The sequence below is a fragment of the Neomonachus schauinslandi genome, chromosome 4, assembly GCF_002201575.2.
Source record: "Neomonachus schauinslandi chromosome 4, ASM220157v2, whole genome shotgun sequence".
In the NCBI taxonomy this organism is placed as follows: domain Eukaryota; kingdom Metazoa; phylum Chordata; class Mammalia; order Carnivora; family Phocidae; genus Neomonachus; species Neomonachus schauinslandi.
In genome coordinates, this window is record NC_058406.1 from 90,826,193 (window position 1) to 90,834,999 (window position 8,807).

Sequence of the window (8,807 nt, forward strand, 5' to 3'; positions counted from 1 at the left end):
TCCTGACCCCGGCCGGTCACCACCAGGGACTACAATGGCACTCCAGCTGGCACCAGCCGCCTGCCCACCTGCACCCCAGGTCCCGAGCAGGAGTGGGGGCTGGCGGTGGTGAGAATCATGGCAGGGAGCCCATGATGATATCGCCAAGAGCTGTGACCATGGCTGCCGTCAAGGGTCTCCCACACACCCTGCGGACCCCGTTTAACTGTCTAATCTCGTGCATTCCTCGTAACAACCCCATAAAGGGGTCTGCCTCCTGACTTACTAGCTGCCTGACCTTGACACCTCGCTTTGTCTCTCTGGACCTCGGCTCCTTCACCTGTTAAACGAGAGGGAAGAACACCACAACGTGCCCTCCACTACCTGCCCCAGCGAGGTAAAATGTCACCATTCGGCCACTGTGGTCAGGGGCCTGGCCAGAGAGAAAGCATAGGGGGGCTGATGGGGGATTGGGAGGGGAGGAGGTGCGGGGTGGCAGGAAGGGATTTGTCAGGCTGGTATCATGCTACTTTGCATTAATGCACCTGCCTGATAGAGATCCCCTGGGGCTGACCCTGGAGCCTTTCTCTGGTGAGGACCCAGGGCAGAATGACTGCATCTTCCCAGGAAAACTGCACGGGCAGAACAGTTCTAGGTGCCACATGACGATCGGTTTCTCTCAAGTGCCCTTTTTGTGGACTTCCTGTGATGGAACCTGTCCTGTTCTAACCTGGGCTTCTGTTAGTTGCCTGGTTCCTGTTACCCCAGCAACAGAGCAAAAGTGGAGGCGGCTGCAAGCGGCTGCATGAAATCACTTCATCAATTGTCACACGGGCACTGCGTCACCAAGGGGTGGTTACAGCTGTGTTAGACGTAGGGGCTGTCTGCTATTAAATGTGGCTGAGATTGCTGTAAACATGCATGGGATAGGCGAAAAACAGGCCTCCAACAGACACATCTTGGTTGATGAAAGAACTTTTGGAATCATGAGGACTTTATATTATAACCCTTACAGTTTTCATGGATAACTGTATTTTGTTATATTTAAAACCTTGGCAAGCCAGACATTTACATAGGATGTGCATGGCCAGGCTACCCCCAGCCATCCCATTCCTTGGCTCTTTATAGGGATTTATCAATAACAGCATATCCGTTCTGTTTGGGCTGTTATTATGGCTCCCTCCTGGAACATCCTGTAGTGGTTATTTTTTGGAAACATCATTTGGTTCATAATCTCTTAGCAACAGAACTTTGAGGGCTAACGGCTGATGCACACTCCCAGCAAGATGATTGTGACTCGTGGGCAAGCAAACCCACAGCAGCCGAGTCAGAGCACCCTCTGATTATGGGTTTAATTGTTTTAAGTCATCGAACGTCACCAGCACCCACCATGGGCTGAGCTTGCTTTGTTGTACGCCTGAGACCATTTGCTGTACCAGCCACACACCCAGGACCTGGGGGGAGCTTTCGGTCACCGGGTGCCCAAGGCTGTCACAGCCCATCCTCTCCTGGGTACAGGTCCCGGAACATGAGTCTGACTGGGAGAGGAAGAAGGCAGGAGCAGTGGCCTTGGGCTCTGTCCACGCCTGCATATCACGTCCTTACAACTGACTTGTGCGGTGGCGTTTGGACTGTCCTGCCTTCCGTGTGATAGCTGGAGAAGCGGCAGCTGAGGCAGTGAAGGATCTGGCCACATTCGCAGGCCTGCCTGAGCCCCCTCCCCCCCTTTCTTTCTTTTCTTTCTTTTTTCTTTTCTTCTTTTTTCCCCCCAATAGTTAATTTTGTTTGTTCAAGGGCTCATACTGCAAGCATTAAACCAAGCGTGGGCTTTGATTCTGTGAGCCCAAATTCACATATCTAGGGAGATAAAAAGCAAACTATAATCCACGTACATAGTTAAAAACTAGAGATTCATGGTTAACCACTTTGGAGTTTTTAAATTTCTGTAGCCTAGAACCCAGAAGTCACAGATCTTTTAGGCCCTTCTGGATGTCCCCCAGGGTATCTGCACTTTTCTTGAGTTGAGCAACTTGGTCAGCCTTCAGCTTCTGGTGGATAATGCTGGTTAACCCCTGAGCACTCAGGATACGTGGAAGGCTCAGGAAGACTTCGTTCTCAATGCCATGAATTCCCTTCACCATCCCTGACATGGAATGAATCCTGGATAGATTTTCAACATGGATTCAATGAGATCAGCCACGCTTACCCAATAGCCCAGCAGGTATATCCTTCTGGCTTGATGGCTCTACCCTTCCGGTCACCATCTTATGTACTTCCTTCCGATTTTCATTATCACGGTCCCTTCCCGTTTCTGGATTCAGTTCCTAGAGAGAAACACCTGCCACATTCACTCCACTCCATAGAGCCTCACTTGAGACACTAGGTTCTCCCCAAACTCGGCAGCTGCTGGGATGAATGCCAAGCTTTTCAGCCATAAGATGGCGAAATCTAGCAGAGTCCAGATTACACTCACTTCCCATCACATGGTGCTCAGGGAATCTGATTAGTTTCCAGGTAACATATGAGAGAATGTGAGAATCCACTGGGCTGGGAAATATAATTATGATGCAACTGGGACTGTACTTGATGATCTGGAGAATAATGAATTTGAAGACATTAACATTCCTCTGCTCCAGATTGAGACGACTCTCTTCCTTTTGCTGGCAGACTCCTGCATTTTCCATCACAATCTTAGAATTGGCAGTCACAGAGTAATCTTTATCTGCCACAGTTTTTGGCGTCTGAAGAAGTGAGCTCCCGCCTGAGATGCCTCATTTCTCTTTGGAGTTTATCTTCCAAAACATCCACAAGGGCAAGTTCGTCAGCCAGAGAGGTTCCCAGAATGCCGATGGCACGTGCCATACCAACTTATCCAACACCTGCTACAATGATTTTATTGTTTAGGACAATTGCCTCTTCTTCTGGCTACCATGTATTACTATGAGTCAGGATCTTTACTGATATGCCCTTATTTACTCCTTAAAAATCTTGTAAGGTCATGATATTATTTTCCTCATCTACAGATCAGGAAATTGGGGGTCAGAGTAATTGAATGACTTGCTGCAAGTCACAGAAGCAGGTTCTGTTTGTGACACCCACAGTCACACTCCTCCCCTTCCCCAGCCCTATTACTCATGAGCAGAGGTGGATTACTGAGAAACTCCTGAAGCTCTGCTCTGGGCCCCCTCACTCGCACCACCCCGTGCAAGGCCCTAGAAATTGATTCAGATTGTCACGTATCTTTGTGCCATTTGCAAAAATAAGATATTTTAATACTTTGTCTAAAGGAGACCCCCCTCAGATTCCACAGAACCTGGGTCCACCCTTCTCATAAGTGTAGACTTTGAATATCCTAGCTAAAAATTTAACTCCCCTTTCTCTCCCCTTCCCCACTCTATTTGTTCTCCTTAGCCCTGTCACTAACACACCACGTACTTTTTGCTTGCATCTTATTTATTGCACAGTTCTTGCACCACTCACCATGGTTTTTTGGGTTTTTTTTTTTAAGATTTTATTTATTTGACACAGAGAGAGCACAAGCAGGGGTGCGGCAGGCAGAGGGAGAGGGAGAAGCAGGTTCCCCCCACAGAGCAGGGAGCCTGATGTGGGGCTCGATCCCAGGACCCCGGGATCATGACCTGAGCCGAAGGCAGACGTTTAACTGACTGAGCCACCCAGGCGCCCCTCACCATGTGTTTTGAATGAACGAATGAACACAGCCCTTGCCCTTATGCTTAAGTGGTCCTGAGCAAGGTGATTTGCTCAAAGGCCCCCACTTACAAATCCGACCCCCTTTCTCTTGCTCTGAGCTGCCTTTGAACTTGGTCATGCCTAGATTTCCTCTGGCTCTGACATTACAGTTTACTCACAGACCAGACATCATCTCGCTGGTGTTTCATCCCTGACTCCTCTCTCTCAGTGAGTTCCCTTGCCCCCTAAGTCCTATCAACCACCTCCCAAATGTCTCTCAAACTTGATCACCCTGTTTATCGCCACAGCCCCCATCATGGACGGGGTCTCCATCAGCTCCCCCGCTGTTCCCTGCCCCCAGTCTGCTCCCCACACCGCTTCCAGAGGCTGAGTCTCCGGCTGGAATTACCCTGTGAATTCTCATTTCTTAGAGATCATATCTGACCCATAGCTTGACCCACAAGGCTCACACTGACTTGTTTTTTCTTCCAGTTTCTCAAACTCACCATCCCCCTGACTAGGAGTCTTGGCACGTGCTCTACCCACTTCTGTGTTGCCAGAACAGTCTTCCCCTCCTCCTTCTCTACCATCCTACTTAATTTTTACTCACCCTTCTGGTCAAGCATCACTTCCTCAGGGCTACCTTCCACGTCCGCCCACACTGGGTCGGAGTCCTGTGAGTTGTTTTTACAGCTTCCTGTGTATCTCTGCCTAGAATGTATTTCACCTGCCATTAAATAACCAGTTGTATCATCTTGGAGGCTTCATCTGGAGTTATGACCCGTCCCTCCAGCTTCCTCTCCTGTCAAAGACAGAAGTTCCCAGAGGTCAGAGACCACGTCTGCCTTGCCCTCTGCTCTATCTTTGTTTTGTTTGTTTGGCGAAGGAATAAAGACATTCATTCCTTTCTCATGTAACCCTTGAGGCGAGTGTTTCTTATCAGCCAGCAGCAGTGTCCCCCCTGGTCTTTAGGGACCTGGGTTCCTCCCATTCTATGGCTCTGTCATCCCTAGGAGCTGTCATCGGCATAGTTGAGGCTAGGTCATTGCCACCTCTGGCTTGGAGCCCGCAGGAAGGGGTGGGGGAGTTTTCTAGGTCTTAGTTTGGTTCCAGTGATCTATTACTGCATAACAAACCACCCTGACATTTAGTGCTATAAGACATCAACCATTTCATTATCCTCACAGATTCCATGTGTCGGCGAGGAATGCTGGGGAATTTGGACAGAACACCGGGAGGGTGGCTTGTCTCTCTGCTCTACAGGCTGGGGCCTCAGCTAAGACTCCAATGACTGAGGGTGACTCAGATTGTTGGTGGTTGAATGATCTGGAGGCATCTTCACTTACCCGGTGCTTGACTGGAAGACTAGGCTCAGCCAGGCTTGTACCAGGACACCTCTCCAGTTCTGTGGCCTCAGGGGAGTTAGACTGCTTTATGGAGGCTCAGGGCTCTAAGAGCAAGAGTTCTTGGAGAACTAGATGGAAACCTCTACACCCTAGCCTTAGAAGTCACATTATAGTTGAAGACTGCCCAGGTTCAAGTGGAGCGGTCATAGATCCCCCCACCTCTTAACAAAGAGGGTTGAAGAATTTGTGTCATATATATATACATATATATATATATTTTAAGATTTTATTTATTTATTGGAGAGAGACAGAAATAGTGAGAGAGAGCAGAAGCAGGGAGGAGAGGGAGAAGCAGACTTGCTGCTCAGCAAGGAGCCCGATATGGGGCTCGACCCTAGGACCCTGGGATCATGACCTGAGCCGAAGGCAGACGCTTAACCGACTGAGCCACCCAGGCGCCCCGAATTTGTGTCATATTTTAAAGCCATTATAGCCAGAGGGACACATGCCAGCTTTGTTCATATTCTCTTGCTGAGAGTGTAGTTGTATGGCTCCAGCTAGATTCACAGGGCTGGGAGACACTGTCCCTAGCTAGGCAGCCATGTGCCTGGCGTCAACCCCGTTATAATAGAAGAGGGGGAATTGGGTGAGCTGTCTGCAGTCTGCCACAGCTACTCCTCTGGCCACCAAAAATCCAGCTGTACCCCCTCTTCCTACATGTATAATACACTTCTCCTTGGGGGGAAAACGAAGTTCCATTGACTGCCTATTTGTTGAATGACTGACTGGATGTTTGCAGAGCATCTGTGTTCAGCCCATCCACTATAAAGATAGGGTAGGCAGAGGCAGCGTTCCTTTCGTTAACCTAGAGCCTCGAGGTGGGCTAGTTCCAAGTGGGGAGGCAAAATCAGGTAACAGTGGCCTGTTTGGAGTGGTGAGAAATCTGCTTTTCCCTTTATTTTGTACTTAACTCCATCTATTTACAGAGTAGGGAAAACAGTAATTGTCAATTGAAAAGAATGTCTATCTCGTTGTGCATCTAAAATTAATTCCAGATGGATCAAAGATTCAAATGTAAAAATAAACCCATAAAATGCTAGGGGAAAGACAAGAGCAGACAGTTCACAGAAGAAGATAAATAAAAGGCTGACAGTGGTATGAAAAGACACAGTCTTGAGGATATGGGGAGACAGGAACTCTCATTCGTTATTGGTTGGTGTTAAAATGGATCATTTTTACCAGGGGGGATTTGGCAATATCTTTCAAGATGTCAAGTGTTCAATACCTTTTTATCTAGAAACCGTACTTCTGGGTATTTCCAGATATACAATAGTCCCACAAGTGAGGAAAACTATATGTCAAGGATGTTCAGTGCAGGCTTGTTTAGAAGAGTGAAGTAGCTGGAAACCACCTAAATGCCCCTCCATGGGAAACTATTACATAAAGTAGAATCCCACGCAGCTGTTAAAAAGAATATGGTAGATTTATCAGTACTCACATGGAAAAATGTCCAAGGAATTACAATAACCAGAAACAAAAGGCAAATTGGAGAACATAGTACATAATGTAAATTCATCTCTATTAAGAAAGAAAATAAGCAAATATAATTCATATGTATTTAAAAATACCTGGAAAGATGCATGGAAAGTTTTAACAATGGGTACTTCAGGGGGAGTAAGTTTAAGATTGTGGAGAGCAGGAGGATTTTTACTTCTTGCTTTATGTCCTTCTCCACTGTATGGATTGTTTTCATAGTAAAACATGTATCACGTGTATTGATTTTATAAGAGAATCACATTCAGAGTGGTGATTGTTCCTAGGGAAGAAGGGAAGGGAATGGAGGAGAGGCCACAGGGCCTCTGTATGTGTAATTCTAGGTTTCTAAAAGAAATTGAAATGGTTAAGAAATGGTAAATTTTCGTAGTTCCATTTTACCACCACCACCAGAAGCAACAGAATGAAACCAAATGTGGCAATATGTTACGAATTGATAAAGCTGGTAGGTGGGGACCAGGGTGTTCATTATATAATTCCCTATACATTTCTAAATTTTTGGAATATTTTACAACTTAAAAAAAAGGATTCGTTCAAAAAAAAAAAAGGATTCATTCAACACAACAGCATGAAATAAATGGAAAAGAAGCCTGAAGAATGAAGAGAAAGGAAAATTGGGCAGTGAAATAAAGTTTACAGCCCAGACTTCTGATAAGCAACTTGGTAAATTCCATCACAGTCTCATTGGAAGGAGGTATGGAAACTTCATGGTTCCCCTTTGGACTCTCCGATGCTCCTGGGCGTGGCTTAGAGAAGGGAAGGCGTGGCTTGGGGAAGAGAAGGTGTGGCTCAGAGAAGAGTAGGCGTGGCTTAGAGAAGGGAGCGTGCCATGCCCGAGGCCCGCTGAAGTTCCAGGCCAGAGCCTGGCTGGGTGGGCAGTCAGGAGGCTCCCGCAGGTTCAGTTGCCAGCAGGCGAGGCCCCGGCAGTGCGGGGTTTGGCGGGGTGCCAGTGGCGGCCTGGGGTCCACCGCCAGGGCCTCCCAGGGCAGAGGAGCTGGAGGAGGACAAGGCGTGGGCGCGGGGCAGCGCTGGGCTCCTGCCAGGCCTCCAAGTGACCCCTGTTCCTCTTTGCTTGCCCCTGTCATGCATCGAGTCATCCTCTGTCAGCCTAAAGAGCAGAAGGGGCAGCCCTGTCTCCTTCCTCTCAGGGACTGCTTTTGAGGGAGACTAAGCAGCTTCTCCTGCTCCTCCTGCGAAAGACCTCCCCAGGTCTTCACACCCTTCCCTTGGGGCCCCTTCCCACCCAGGGCCTTAATCTGCTGCACCTGCAGTTCTTTGATCTACTTTGGTTTCCTTTCTTTTCAAACAACTGACCACAGTGGTACTGCCGACCTGCTTTGAAAACCCTCTTCCTATGAACCTGAGATACGGGTGATAAAGCAATAAAGGGCAGAAGGCTGTGGCTCTCTCAAGGCCCTTTGTTCTGGGCACTGGGGTCATGTCACTGGCAGGCCGAGGTGGGGCCCAGAGTCTGTCCTGGAAGCCCGGAGGGCTGTCCCAGGCAGGGCCACCCTGTTGCTGCTGGGGTCCCACCTAAGTGGCATCTGTGCGGGCTCATGGGAGGATTTCTACCCAGGGAGGTGGGTGAGGGCTGCTGAGCATCCGTGCAGCAGGGCCTGGGGTTCCAGGCAGCGCCGGGCCCTAGGACTGCTTCACTGCTCCACCCATCTCAGATACCCGAGTGCAGACCCTGGGCTTCGGGCAGGCCCGGTGCTGCTTCTCTTCAGAGGGGCTCAGACACAGGGCACCACCCTCCCGCAGCTGGGGCCTGTGTGTGTGTGTGTGTGTGTGTGTGCGCGTGCGCGCACACGTGCACCCCACAGGCCCCTGCAGAGAGACACAGAGTTTCTGGGTTTCAGTCCTGGCAGGGACTGTAAGACCTGCTGAGCAAGCTTCTCATCTTTGCATCGTTTGATGTCCAGGGTTTTTGGGCTGGCGTCTGGTTTCTCAGTGGCCCCGATTTTGTGTTCTTGTTGTGGAACTCTTGGGAACCAAGGGCTGGCAGCCAGCCAATGCATGCAGGGCTCCAAGCTGGAATCCTTAAACATATCATTGCGTTTCAAATTCAGAACAACTGAATATAAGCATGCTCAGCCTCCCCTTTATCAGAGGGGGAAACTGAGGCCCAAGTAGTTCAAATAGATTGTCCAGAGTTCCCAGCTGGGAAGGGATGGGGTTGGGATTGGGTCTCTTCTCACTTCCAGGTCTGCTCCCCACCTTCTCTTCCCTGCTCTGTGC

The 8,807-nt window shown here is 49.0% G+C and overlaps 1 pseudogene; it reads right to left on the reverse strand.

The window, feature by feature from the left end:
* Positions 1-1,943: 1,943 nt before the first annotated feature.
* LOC110580606 lies at positions 1,944-4,259 on the reverse strand (annotated as a pseudogene).
* Positions 4,260-8,807: the final 4,548 nt, after the last annotated feature.